The following is a 15734-nucleotide window of genomic DNA, read 5'->3' as shown; positions in this document are numbered from 1 at the left end:
TCCCTTGTTGCACCCAGAAGTCCTCTGTCTTCAGGAAAGGGAATGGTTTCCTCAGGTTGTTTTAACCAGAACTCACAGTTTTCAAAGCTGTGCATGTACCTAAGTGTACCGTGGACAGAGGTGCTCCTTAGGTGCTGCATTTAATCAGGCACTGTATTTCCAATTGCTTGCTCATTTATCTTCTACTATTTTCCAGCAGTACCCGCTATCCGACTCTTGGGGGACCCAGGAGTGGATAGGACCATCTGTGTGTACCAGGAACAACAGGAATGCAGAAAACTGATCAAAACACAGTTTGGTCCTTTTGGACTTTTGGAGAGCTTGTGCCCAGGGCAGCAGGGGGCAGGACCCCTCAATGAATCTGGTACTGCAGAGGGGCAGAGAGAAGTCAGGATTTCCTTTCACCATGGAGTGTGACATTTTGGTCCAGAAGACAGAATCATTTATTACCCTTGCCTCTTCTCTAGCAGATTATTTACAAGGTATGGTTTGATTTCAGGCCCTTTATTTTTAAATGATATCTTTTCCTCATTGCCCTATAAAGGGATTGAAGTTCTGTCATTACAATTCATTGGTTTGAATTAAGTTTTTCTATGCCACTAAAATCCTAAGGCCCCCAGGAGACCATATGAATCTGACCTCCCTTGTACCTGCCTTAGCGTGAGTTAGGGTCTCCCATTCCCTTTAAGGAGACAGGGAGAAGAGAGCAACTCCACACCCAGCCAAACACAGAGCGGGAACAAGGCAAACTTGCCAAGCCTAGGGAAGTCTGGAAGGAGGAGCAGCCAGAGCCAGAGACCTGAGTGGAAGGGAGAATGAAGGCCACTTGTCACTGAACATGCTCACTTGTGTGGCACCCCAGACCAGTTGTCCTCAGACTCTGAGATGGTTTCAGATCAGCGAAACCTCAGGAAACAATACAGTTGGCCAGCTACGTTAATACACACCTGTAATCCCAGCACTGGGGAGACCTAGGCAGGAGGATCTCCAGTTCCAGGCCAACCTGGGCAATATACAAGTCCTGTATCAAGAAAAGAAAATTAGGAAGGACTCAACATCATAATAAATAATAGTCCTTAGAGTCCTTAGACAGCACGCGATTTGCTCATGAAAAACTCCAGACTTGTCTTTGTGTCCTTTTACTGTGAGCCAGTAGAAACTTGCATTTGGCCTTGCATGGTTCATGTAGCCATTGGTGACTTCTGCATCAGACTTCAGTTGTTTGGGTGGCATCTTCTCCTCAAGTAGATGATAAGCTCTCTGAAAGCAGGGCAGTTTCCTCACCGCCTCTGTGTGCCCACCCTATACTTCGGGCACAGGAAGTTCTCAGACAGAATCACTGAATCCAACATTTTTCATTTTTTTCTTTTTGCCTCCCTCCCTTCATCTACCCATCCATCCCTTCTTTCCTCATTCAGCATTATCTCCCAATCTATTTCCACACTCAGGTTTCTGTGGGATTGACTTTTGCCTCATCTACCCTCTCCTCCTTTCAGTAATTTCAGTTATTCAAAAGGAAGATGAATGAACTGCAACATCTGCCTTTTATATCAAAATAGAAGAGAAGAAAGCAAAAATGGAAGAGAAGCTTACAATCAGGCGACACCCTCCAATCCCAACAGGGAAGCCATGGCCTTTTCTCCTGTCATAGATGAGCTCTGGAGACCCAGCTGAATCCTGCAGGCCTTTTTTGAATGTTCAGTAGTTAATTTTCTCATGAGCCCTAGGCTTTTTACCTTCCCCGGACCATTTCCCACCTGCCTTCTTTGTTTGGCAGTCCCCCTTGTCCCTTCCTTAGAACATCCCACCACATCCTATGCTTGGCTCTTCATCCTCAGCCCCATCTCCTGAGCCTGGAGACCTGTAGGTTCTTCCAGGGGCCTCAGAGAAGCTGTAGCAAGGGGCACAGAGTGCTTGTGTAACCTGATTTCTTTCCCAGGGTTTATGTGGGGATGCTGCAGGTCTTAGAATCGCTGGGTCTATAACCCTGACATGCTCCAAAATAAGCTCTATTTCTAGGCCTGTCAAATGAAAGTTATTTTTGGCTTTTTGCCCTTCTGAATAGGTGCATATTCAGCTCAATTCTCCCCCTCCCCGAGCTGGGGAAAGCAAGTAGCTTCCCTTATCCAAGCCTTAGCCAAACCTTAGCCAAGCACTTGTGCCCTTAAGCAGCAGCTAACAACAGAAGCTCTCCAGGCTGTGCACAGGCTATTTGTACAGTGGGCAGAGGGCAGCTGGGAAATCTGTTGTCTGGCTCTATTGGACCACTGCTGGAGAGCTCTGTGGGCTGAACATCCCTGGGCAGTGGTCCCAGGTGTCCAGAGCCTCCTTGCATGCAAAGGTCTGATTCCTGCCCTGCTGTACATAGTTGCAGGAACTTTGGCCATCCTTGCCAGGACTTGGGATGGAATGAAGGAATTTTAGGCTTGGGCCCAGAAATATCTGTGGATCTGAGGAAGGAAGGTATATGGGATTCAGAAGGTCAAGGGCATGTATCTTTGGGTGAGTATATGTGTGATAAAAGGGGTACAGTGAATGGAGCTGGGTGTAAAAAAGATCCATTTGGGACAGAGTGAGAAGAGAATGACTGGTACCCAGGGAGAAAATGTCAGTATAAATCACCGAAAAGAGAAAGCGTGTACATGAGAACGTGGAGGAAAAGCTGGTTGTACCTAGAGGTCCCGAGAGCGTTTTATTAATGTATCCTGCAGCCAAACTTGTGATACTTGGACAGGCATTAGCATCAACTTAGGGCTTTTAAGCCCTAAGGTACTATCAAGCAAAATGAAATGCCATGATCAGATAAAAATCAAGAAAAGCATAGACAAGGGGCAAGGAGACCAGGTCCTCTTAATAGCTCCTTTCTCTCCAGCTTTTCACTGAGAGCTTTCTTTTTAGAGTTCTTATCAAGTATTGCTTTGATGCATTCCTTCAGTATAGTCCTCATGACAACTCAAGAGGTAGGTACCATCACTATCACCAACCTGTTTTACAGATAAAGAAACTGAATCATGTGTAAGTCCCAGGCCCTCAGCTGGAGTGGCATAGGTGATCAGGAGCAATTTTGCTTAAGGACTAGTGCTCATCAGTGCTGTCCCAAACTCCTGCTATGAAGAAATGATGGGGAGGCAGCAAGGCATTACACAGTATGTGCAGAGTCCCCCTTGGCCTTGGACTCTCTGCCACCAGGTCCTTGAGAACATAGGTAACCATGTTAGGCATATTTGTCTAGGGCGCAACCCTCCCCTTCCTGGCTATGTTACCTTGGCCAGTCACTAATACTTTTTGAAACTCTGTCTGTATGTGTAAACATGGGCTGAGGTTGCTAATGGATTCATTTACACAGTGTTATAAAGGTCAGGTAAGGAAGTATAGTGAGGGTGGTGCATGGGTCATGATAAATTGTCAGGCACAAGACAAGGGGAAAGCATCATTTGTGTGTACTCGTATCTTCCCAAACAGGAAGATACATCTCTTAAAAGACCCTGGAAAATAAACAATGGATAAATACCAATGGTAGCATGTCCAATGCTGACCCAACCAATGAACTACACATCCATTATGGCACACTATGTCCCCTGGGAGAAGCCAGCTACAGTGTGTGCGCTATGACTCCCTCCATGCTGTGAGCCAGCCTGAGCCGGCCATGTGGAAGGAGAGAGAGAGATGCTCAGCCGGCCTGGCCATCGCAGCCCAGGTGCCCAACATGTGAGAAACAAAGCAAACGCGTGAGAGTCCCCATGAGAACTTCTCAGCATAGGCCTGTCAATGCCCTGAACCATAAAAGGATAAAAATAACTTCTTGTTTTGAGTGACCAGGGTTTGTTCACAGCAAGAGATCAGTGCAACTGTGCCCTGGGCTATTATTAGCATTTTTTACTGAACAGTATCATTAGCTCTGAGCTTCCTAGCATTCAAATCAAAAAGGGGAGCAGGATGGATTATATGCACCTGTTATCTTGAGGTACTGTGATTTACCTGAATGGATCTATCTATCTTCTTGTAGTCAAATCAGAATGAAAATTAACCCATCTACATTACACAAGAATCAGTCCTCTCTTTAACAAAATGACAGTCTTACGAATTCTGTAATCTGCCCTGCTAGAGCAAACCAAAGAATTGCAGTTATCACAAAGAAGAAAATGTTCCTTGTATCTGGCCCAAATCTTTCAGACTGTTTGTTGCTCAAATCCATTTTCTCCTGTTTGGTTCTCAGTGCAGCTAGCGCCTCCTGCCTCAGTCTCATCCCAAATTAAGTCACACACGGGCTTGGTGACTTTGGGGTCCTAAGCAGGCAGAATTAATGGTTAAAATAGAAATGCTGAAAATAGTTGAAACTGAAGCAGATTGGATGATTAATTCAAACCTTCAGGAAAAATTACTACTCAGCCTAGAATTGAAATTTAAACCTGAGCTTCCTAATCAACTGGGATGCAACTCTTGTCTGACGCTAACCCCCAACAAGTAAAAGGAAGAAATGCATGCACTCTACACCTGGTGTAGGTTCTGGTGTCCTTCAGAACCTGTGCTCCAGGAGGGCAGTAACCATGCCTTATGGGCCTCTGAACAGCACGGTGCTTATGTGGTCCTGGTGTTTACTAAAACTTTTCTTCATTAAGTGACCTTGGAAGTCTACAGTAATAAAAGACATAAAAATGAGAGGGAATGAGTGATTTTTATTCTCCCCAGTGTGGCTCTGGTGATGGGGGTTCCTTGCCTGCTGGTCCCACTGTTAGAAGTCTATGTTGTCACATGGGAGCATTGAGGTCATCCCTTTCTCTCCAACCTGCACTAGGCCCAGGGTACCCTTCTAATGTGGTGAAATTGTCTTTTGTGACTCGATCTCATTGTCTATACCTTCCCCTTCCCCACTGGTCTTCATCCCCCATGAAGGGGAACCCATGCCGAAAGCCTTCATGGGTAGATCACTGACCGGGAGAAAGAGCCAGACTCAAATCCCGCCTGAGTTCCTTATTGTACCTTGGGGTAAGTACTTTCCAACTAACAAGATCTTTCAGATCCGTGTTTCATTTTATTCTCTCTACAAGTCTATGAAGTAGGTTGGTTGTAGCCTACTTTGTAGGATGAATTATGAGTCCTAAAAAGATATGTGGAGTCCTGACTCCACACCTGTAGATGTGACTATACTTGGAAGTAGGAGATATGCAGACACAATCAAGTTAAGGCAAGGTCATCACAGGCTGTGCCCTAATCCAATGTTACTGCTGCCTTGACAAGAAGAGGGGAATTTGGTGGGTAAAGTGGCACACACCTCTAATCCTAGCACTCCCCTGAGAGTGCTGGATTTGGCTGAATGGGGTAGGGGGTTATCATCAGCTCAAGGCCAGCCTGACCTGTCTCAAAAATGAAAAGAAAAGAAGAGGGAAATCTGGACACAGGTGCACAGAGGGTGAGGGGTGACAGTGTGAAGACAGTGGGTGGGTAGGAGGCTACAGGCAAAATCAGAGTGATGTGACCACAAGCCAAGGAATGACTGGAGCCCCCCGATTCTGCAAAGGTGAGCAGGATCTTCTGTGGAGGTTTCAGAAGGAGCATGGCTCTGCCAGTACCTTGGTTTTGGATTTCTGCCTTCCACGACTGTAAGAATATAAATTTCTATTGTTTAAAGTCACCCAGTGTGTGGTACTTTGCTTTGGCAAAGTTAAAAAACTAATACCTAGCTGGGTGTTAATTTTCCAGGCTATTTTTCCCCCCCCAGTGTTCGGGCACCTACTGGGTACTAGACTCTGTGCTAAGCTCTGGAACCCAGACCCAAGAGTACAAAACAAGCCAATGTCCCAGAGCCTCCACTAAATTTCCATACTCATTCCGACATGTCCAGGCTCCCCCCAGCACACTCACACCCAGGCACCCTTGCCCATCGCCCCTGTCTGGATCCATCCCATAGCTGTCTTAGACGTAGGTAATGCTGGGGCTGGAAGCACGTTGGGAGGTCTGATGGGCTGCTGGCTTGGCAGGTGTGCAAGCTGAGGTTGGAAGGGGCCATGCTACCAGGAGAAAAGCAGTACTGGATTGAATACACACCACCTCACCCCTGACTTTCCTAATTCATGTTATGAATAAACAAAATATTTGTCAAATAAATACGCAATCATTCAGGACCAGTAAAGCCAACATGCCCTACTTCCCAGAGGTCTTTGAATGGAGAACAATACCTTCATTCAGAGAAGTGACTTTCTAATCATGGGCTGTCAGGCAGGGAGACGTGGGCGCATGCACAGGGTTGCTCCTTCCACTGACCCTTTACCTCACAGCCCTACAAAGCTTCCCAGTCTGCTCTGGATAGCATGGCTCCTTGGAGAATTCTGGAAGGGAGCTGAGAAGAGCTCGCTCTCCTATGTGCTTTGAAAGGCCACATGGGCTGTGACCAATGTCCTCCCAGATGCAAAAGGAGACACTGACCTCATTATATGCTGTTTTAAACTCCAATACTGCTGAACAATTCAGAAATAGACCCATTATAGGTCTGCTTTAGCCCCAGGGCTTTAACACAGGTCACTAGAAAATCCAAGATTTCACAGTAATTCAAACTCTTAAGAGTGAAAGGAAAGATTCTCCTCAGCACTTCTGCACCCCTCCACCCCCCCACCTCATTTCCCTAAGTGCTTTGGATAAATAGCCCTTACGTGGAACTTGAAATCTAAATTTTTCCTCAGCTATTAATTGATAAGAGCAGCTCATTTTACCTCTCATGCTCTGAAGTAAGATTATAGTGTAAATAAACTGGGTCAGGTTTAGCAGGGCGGACGTGAACTGTTCTCTAATTCCTTTTAATCTTCAGAAAGGAATAACTAGGATCTGGGTGTCAACATTCAATAAGCAATTATGTCGCCTTTCCTTCTTCCTCCATCTCAACAGTCTCCCGTTCCTTCAAAGAGAATTCCGCAGACATCCAAAACTTGCATTTAAATCTCAATCTCTTGATGTTTTTCTAGCTGATGAGGGAATGAGTTGGCGAGGGTGATGATGGGGGCGTTGATTGGTTGTATATGAATTTTTTAGACTGTCAAGGATCTCTTGCTGGACTTGAAACCAATCTGGGAAAAGGGGTCAGTAAACTAGAGTTTCCTCAGCTACTAAAGCATGCTTCACTCAGCACTCCCTGAACCTGGCTTCTGATTTTCACAGACATTAGAATCATTATCTATTTATTAATCTCACCCTGGAGCTCTGAGGAGCTTATGCCGCCCATAGAAGCTAATGAAGGCTTTTACCTATAGATCTGGTGCGAAAGCACTGTGATTGACTGAATGCCCACAATTCAGTAGGCACGGCTAGCATTGACGGAATGAAGGAAGAATTAAGCAGAAGGAAATTAAGGACAGGAAGAAGAAGGAGCTGGAAAGGGGAAGGGGAGAAGCCAAAAGTGGACTGTAACTTCAAAACATCGCATTAGGAAAATGGGGCTGTTAAGGAAGAGCTCACCAGGTAATCTTCTTACACTTTAATTATTCATTTCTATATATTTATGTGGCACACTTTCTCTAGGGAATCCAATGTGTTTTGCAAACATATTAAATAATTAACTCTCTTGAATCTGAGTGAAGTGGAGGGAGACAGCGAGATGACTCCATAACTGATGAGTAGTTTGGAAAGTGACTGATGGATGTCCCTCTTGGGAGGGGTAATTCCATGTGCCCAATCTAGAGACTTTGTGGCACTGGACTTGTTCTGGGGGCCAAGGAATACTGGGAATATCTGTTCTGGTACCTGCCCAGTGAAAGCAGTTTTGTTTATGCAGATAAATGGTGATAGACAGACAAATTGACACATAAATGGGTATGAATTATTTTAGAAACCAAATACATTTGGAGGGTGTTTTTAGAAGATCAAATAGAGTACATCTGAAAAAAAATACTGCCCTCAAGACGAAAATAAAAGTTAGGAATTATTTCAAACCAAGACTATTGATTAGAATATCACATGAAATGAAATTGCAAAGGACAAATGTCAAACGATGAGGAATAACATTTACCAACTTGTGTTTAAACAGCTTGAATTCCTGAAATTGTTGACAGGATACCACCTTAAAAAAAATTACCTTTAACATAGTGGTAAGCATCCCTCCTGAAACTTTACATGTTTGCTAAACCAGTGGAGGGCAAAACCACAATTCAAAAAAACAAAACTTAGTAAATTAAAAAAGAAAGAGAAGAGGAAGCCAAAGGGACAGCTGCTCAGACACAGCAAGTGGCTTAAATTAGGACCACCACATACTCAACAGAAGACCCAGGCTTGCTTAGGTTAAGTCCTCTCCATCAGTTACAGCAACAGATTTTTGTTGACTGCATCTAAAAACTAGGAGATTGGGATCCAAACACACAGGAGGACAGACATGGTCCCTGGAGAGACTGTAGTAATTAAAACCATGACTTTCATTTGGTCACACGTACATTGCTAGGAGACACATTGTCTGGTGCCTGAGGCTAAGGTTTAGCTAGATAATCTATAGATGTTCCAGTGTGTGGGGAGATGATGATGAACAGGGAGAGAGATTTTCTTATCTCTTTGGAATGAGAGATAACCTTAAACCAAGATCACTGCTGGGAAATTAAGATTAAAAGGGGGAAGGGAATGGGTTGGAGGGGTAGGAACTTTTTAAAAAAGCAAACAGAATCACTCTATTGATTCTCAACAAACCACTTGGAATCGTGGCTGCTTTCAATTTGTATATGATTTTAATGGTAAAATCTTTTTCTTTTTTTAAGAGAAGTCATTTGGCATATAGGATAGATTGGTTTTAGCCCAGACCATACCATTTGAGCAAGTGCCTTGACCTTCTGAGCTGTCCTAATGCATTGAAACTGATGGCTGCAATATCTAGGATTGTTCTGAGGATTGTATGAAAAGGTGGCAGCTGGGCTGGAGACACAGCCTTGGGAGAGCACTTGCCTGGCAAGCACCAAGCCTGGGTTCGATCCCCAACACCCTCCCCTCCAAAAAAAAAGTGGCCAAGAAAGTGCTCGGTACACTACACAAATGTGTTGGACTGTTAGTGTCACTGTTGATGAAAGTCTTACTAGTTACATACTTCTTCCGCCCTCTTCATGAGACAGACATCCAATCCTGCTGCCACTGGACTGTTCCAGAATCATGTTCCAGTTTAAAAGATCTTGGTTTTATTTTATCATTTGATTTACCCTTTGGACTAACCCAATTCTAGTTGGATAATTACCACATTAGTCAGGGATCAGTCTGTAGCCTTAATATAAACCAACCAACATTGTCCTGCCTAATCCTCTACTCTGAGCAGCACAGAACAGGACACACAATCTCTGTATCCTCCAGGGGCTGTAGACCAAGTCTCCTTCCCAAGATGCACATGCAGGCTGCCCAGGTGACGTCTCTTTAGAACTTTCCCTATTCATGTTCTTAGTAGATGCGATGGTCTGTATGTGTGTTCCCCAAATTCTTAAGGTTGAAACCTAATCCCCAAGTGATGGTGTTGGGTGGTGATTAAATCACGGGGGTAGAGCCCTCATCAGATTAGTGCCCTTACAAAAAAAAGAGACCCCTGAGAGCTCCCTTCCACTCACTGAGGACATAAGAAGAAGGCACCATCTATGAACCAGAAAGTGGACCCACCACACACCACCTCTGCCAGCACACTGAGCTTGGACTTCCCAGCGACCAGGATTGAAAAGTAAGTTTTTGTTGTTTATAATCTTCCCAGTCTGTGGCATTTTATTACAGCAACCAAAACTGAACAAGACTAGTAAATATTGGTTATATATTCCAATCCAAAATACCGAAAGCTTTTTCAAATTGTAAAAGCCATTGTATTACTGATCATTTTAGGTAGTACTTCTTTATTCACATTATGAATCTATTCGTGGATATTTTCTGCATCTATTATAGATTATTTTTCTATATCTATCTATCTATTTATCTATGCATCTGTCTGTCTGTCTTTCTAATGGGCTCAAACTCACCTACACCCAATCTCAACTCACAATTTATGGTGCTAACAGTGCTTCTGTGACTCTTCTAAAGTCTGCATCTCCAATTATATAAAAGAATCACCTGCCTACTTAACCAATTCAACAAAAAGAAGTAGGCAAAAAATGCCAGGAAAGGTCCGGCAACCTGAAGGTGGCAAAGTAGTGCCCCTCAGATGATAACTCTGGCTCCTCCAATTGAGATCTCATTAAACCCTGAGGGTGCTGGCGAGGGCCTTGGCCACAGCTTCTAGTTTTATTTTCAGAAAGAGGATAGTGGAGATCCAAAGAGATTTAACCATTTTTCAAGGTCACACACAAACAGCATGGTGAGAAGGCAGCAACCCAACTGCTTTCAGTCCACATGGCTGTGTGAGCCCCAGCTGGGCAGTGATTTCTGTTGGAACGGAGGACACCAGGCAGCCGACCCTTGTCACAGTTTCACTCTCCTGGGAAATGTTACAGAGCTTTTCCAATTCCTCTCAACTACAGTTAAGCATCCAAATGATTCTATTGTGGCTTTTAATATTTTTCCATCTCTCACCAAAACAGAGATGGGAGAAATATTTAAAGTCTCAAGAGCACCGAGAACAAACAACCATTTCCTTTCTTATTTCTCTGCAAATGAAGAAATTGCAAAGCTGTTTTTGTATTTCAGACTTTAAATTTAAAACTCCACCTACGGAATTCCAAGCTCAACTCTTCTCAAAATTTCGGATGGGAGCTGTCCTAGTTGGGAGTTTAGAGGAAAACTAATGTGGAATCATTTTCACCTGCATGTTATGTTGCTAAATCATTTGAAAAATAAAGTTGATTTTAGATTGGAAATCCTGTAATCACATTCTCTACAAAAAAATACAGACAGATAGATACTTGTCACAAAACCTTCCGCACTAGGTACAGTAATTATCAATCCTCTAGTACACCGATTCAAGGGGGGGAGGGGAGAGGCCACCTAGGAGACATTTGTCAAGGGAGACATCTAGTTGGCGGATGCCAGAGTTGTTGTTAAACATCCTACGATGCACAGCACAGTACACACGGCAGAATGAGCTGAACCAAAACAATGCCGAGGGTGGGAAGGTGGCTTTGTGGCAATTACACTTAGCATGTGACAGTTAGCTCTCCGTTTCCTTCTCTCTTTCTATCCCTCCACTTCTGTGCCTCCAAGATTGATGGTTACAGTAGTGTGCTTTGCATTCCAATATCTTAAACCGAAAAGATTTTTTTCAGATCTTCTAAATCTCTGGATGTTGAATACCTGGAGTGGGAAAATGCCATCAGCATGTATTTTGCTGCTAGCATTACACATCGAGTCAAGAGTGCTTCTATTTTGAATTTGTCTATATTGAATCTCGGTTGTTCACGGAAGCCCAGGTACACGAAGGCTGCACGTTACCTTTCGGGAGAGAGATTAAGCCAATTGGTCGGGTGCCTTGTGTTTTATTACGGTGATGCCAGCTTCCCTGTCAGGCTGATCCGACTAAGCACACTGAGACCTTCGAGCAGCAAGCCAAACTTCAGCCCAAATGGCTCATTTTGTGCAGAGGAAACAGCGGATGCGGACCACTGGAGCACATCCCTGGCCACCCTTAAGCATCCTCGCAGTTATCCACTCGGACCTGGGAGATCCACCTGCCCGACAGCTAACAGTCACCAGGGGACACCTGTAATTAAGTCGAGAGGCTGACCTGGGGCTATGTAGAGACAGATCCAGAAGTTAGTTCTAAAGCCCTCTTTCTGCTTCACAACTCTCACCTCGTCGGAGCCCTCCCTGCTCCCCACCTGTTCTTCCAGGTGTGCCAACTTTGCTTAGGACAAGGACAAAGCTTCTTAAGGGTCCACAAGGTCCTGTGTATCCTGCCCACACCCTTTGCCCTCTCCAGTCTCGCCATGTTGACCTCCAAGTCCTGGTGTGAGTCATTCACTCTCTCTCACCACAGGGCCTTTGCACAAAAGCTGTTCTTGTTTATTCCAGTTTCTGTTCCTGCTCCTTTACCTTGTTAACTCACCAGCTCACATACAGCTACCAGCTCAGTTATCACTTCTTCACAAACACTTTCCAGGCCTCCTTGAGTCCAATTCTCCACCACACCATCCCATCGCTTCAGTGCATGCACGCTGATGTAATCTACAATCATTTATGTATTTATTGAAACACAAATCTGGCTAGGATACATCATATTCCAAACACCAACCTGAGCACTTGGCTTAGAGTAGGTGCTAGGTAACTATGTGTTGCCTAATTTTTCTTTTCTTTTTTTTTTTTTTGCTGGTACTGAGGTTTGAACTCAGGGCCTTGCACTTGCTAAGCAAGTATTCTGCCACTTGAGGCATGTCTCCTTTTTCCTCTGATTATTTTGGAGACAGGATCTCTTTTTTTTTTCCCCCCAGAAGGCCAACCTGGACCGTGATATTCCTATTTTAAGCCTCCCATGCAAGCTGGGACAGCAGGCATGCATCACCACACCCAATTATTGATTGAGATGGGATTTCTTGAATTTTTTGCCCAGGATGGCTCTAACTAAGAGCCTCCCTATGTCAGCCTCCCAAGCAGCTAGGATTACTAGCATGAGCTACCCTGCCCAGCATAACCATTGAATTTTTAAAATGAAGAAATAGATGAAAACGCAAATGAATGAAACCATGCTAAGATCTAAAATAAGGGAGAGAGTCACAGCTATGAAGTTGTGTGTGTGCTGAGGCCCAGGTGGCCATCTGGAGGGTGAACATTTGTTATTTAAAATATTTCAAGGAATAGAAGAGAAATCTTCCCACAATACGTGGAACTCAGGAAAAAAAAAAAAAGCATACCTCACTGAGAGCATCATTAAGTTCAAGAGCAACTCCCACTCGCTCTATGAGGAAGCCAAGATCCAGATTCTCACTGCAAAGCTGGCTCCCTGAGGAGTCTCCGTTTCTCCCTCCATCTCGTGGCTTCCTAAACATGAAGTACGCACAACCGCGCCATTTCCTTCCATAGTTTTCTGGCGAGGTGAACCTCCTTTCTTCACTTGTGTGTAGTGCAGTATTCACAAGACCAGCACTGCTGCTGGAGAAAGTGAAATACGATTTTGAGAAATGAGTCTGTCTTCGACAGAAAAGCCTATAGTCACCATGATGAACACGAAGCCACGTCTAAAATCTCTGAATAAAGAGAGGTAGCACTTTCTGCATATTCACTGACAAAACAATGAATGCCTCTGAATACAGCAGAAGGAGAGAATCTAGATTTACTTATTTTTATCAATGAAAACAATCGCACTTGACCAAAGGAATAATTGTTTCCTCTGGTGGAAAGAGAAACTGACTTGCAGAAGGCAGCTCTATGTATTAGTCTCTGAGCAAAGCTTTATTTTTATATTATTGTGTCATTTTATGCACAGTCCCCAAGTGCCTTGTCCATGACAGGCACTCATTAAATCATTTAAACTATCATATAAAAATCAAGATGGATTTTAAGCTATACGGAGCCAGTCAGTCGGTTAGCAAAAACTGAATGCTCCCCACGGAGTTCCAAGTGTTCTTTGAGGTGATGGAGGTATGTATGAAACAGGTACATGACCCCTTACCTTGAGAGGACTTAGGGACCAATCAAAGTGACAAACAGACGAACCTGCAATCAAAATTAAGTTATTCAGATGAATACTGTTTTTGCAGATAGGCGTGAAGGTCAGTTGTGGCTCAGTCTTCAGACCCAGCCAAAATGGTGACAGGTGCTATGACTGGCTGAGGAGGAATCTGGTCCACAGGTGAAAGGTTAGAAAGTCATGAAACAGAAGATGCTCCAAGAGGTCAACTTAGTTCATAAGTGGTAGTCTTCCTTCAATTGAGGCCAGACAAGCCACAGGACAAACTTGGAATATCTTCCTCCTTTCTGGCCAAAGATGAAAACTATTTCTCTATCACTTTGGAAAACCGTTCTGCAATACCGACTAAGTTAAACCCATTAACCTGCGATCCACCTCTAGATATAGGCAATCTCAAAGTCCTATTCATGAGGACCAAAAGATAGTTACAAGAATGTTCACAGCAGTATTATTGATAAGTAACCAACAACTGCATACAATCTAAATATCATGGAGAGTGACACGTAGCCGGTGGAGTGGCTCATGTGGTAGAGCGCCTGCCTAGTAAGCGTGAGGCCCGGAGTTCAAATGTCAGTACCACCAAAAAAAATAAAGAAATAAAGAATGACATGTGTAAATAAACTTTGACGTAAGTAATGCAAAACAATACAGCATTGAAAATCAGTAACCTAGAACTATACAGAGCATCACAGATGAATCTCATAAACATTGAGGAAAGGAATTACAAAACACAAAGGAATTCACAGTGCTTGATGCTATTTACATACAATTTTAAAACTGCCAGAACCAAACAATAACATCCGCAATCACAATAAGGGGTGGTTTCCTTTATAGTCCAGTTAGGAGGAGTGGGGAACTCCTGGGACATTTGTTTCCCTGATACTCATGCTTTACGATAAGTCACTAAGCTGCATGTTTATTTTTGTGTGCTTTTTTGAAATGTGTATTACATAAATCATATTTCAATGATCAATACTTTTTGTTTAAAGCATCTGAACCACTGAAAATAAAAAAATTCTAAAAAAAAAAAATATATAGTTCCAAGTCATGCCCAGCTTCTGACTCCCACTGCAGCTGAAGGATGTGTTCATTTGCTGTGGTTAAGTTCCAGAGTCACTGGCACAGGTGCTGGTACTGTTGGGGGAGGGCAATAATCATATAAAACCCAAGAGCTGTTCAGCAAACTTTCTGTAAATCACCAAAACACAAATATTTCTGGTCTTGCACATCGGTCTCTGTTGCAACTATTCAACTCTGCTGTGAATCAGCCATAGTGCAATTGTTGGGTATAGACAATACTGAATCAAATGGACATGGCTGTGTTCCAATAAAACTTTATTTACAAAAATAAGTGATGGGCCAAATTTGACACGCCAGCCATGGTTTACAAACCTCTATTCTAAGATGTAATTGTTCCTTATGACTAAGTAAAGAACATCAGGAAATGGATTTTCTGAGTCAGTGATAAAACTGTATAGTGAGTGCACTAAAGGGGATCCTCACTGAGTGGTTATCTCTTACAACTCAGAGGCCATCAGAGGCATCATTGTAAATCACCAACCTCCTTGTACCTTTCCCAGCCTGGGAACCTTCTTGGCTCCCATGCACCCCAGCCTCTTCCCTGTCACTGCCACATACACATGCTGTCCAGTCATACAAAGTTCTCTGTTCTCATTAGTGGTATAGAGCCATGCCTCCTGCCCTATCCCTGCTCCGCCCCTCTCCTGAGAACACACCCATTGTTGCCTTCAATCTCTTTTCTCTTTGTCCAACTCATGTATCTCTGCCTTGGATTTTCCCAGGCATCCCCGGGTTGCGTTAATGTCCTCTCCGTGCTCCCAGAACACTTTGCACAGAACAGTACTTCATCAGTACAACTTCAGAGTGGCCTCTTTTCATTGTCTAATGGCTCCCTTATCCTGTATGGTAGGTTTTTAATCTGCTCCTTCCTCACTGGGTTGTGAACTCTTCAAACACAGGCTATGGCTTATTAATCTTTGTTTACTCAGGGTTAGCAGAGGCTCTGGCACCAAAAAGCTGCGAGCACGTTAGCACCCTTGTTTAACTCACTGCAGAATCTGGTTGAGCCAGGGCCACCAGGGCTCAGTGGAATGAGTCACAGTTTAGACTGTCTGCTATTTTTGTAAGACACTTTTAGTGACTTAATAAGCAAGTCTTCCTGACA

This window comes from Castor canadensis, chromosome 9 (genome assembly GCF_047511655.1).
Source record: "Castor canadensis chromosome 9, mCasCan1.hap1v2, whole genome shotgun sequence".
NCBI classification, from domain to species: domain Eukaryota; kingdom Metazoa; phylum Chordata; class Mammalia; order Rodentia; family Castoridae; genus Castor; species Castor canadensis.
This window is presented reverse-complemented; position numbering follows the sequence as displayed.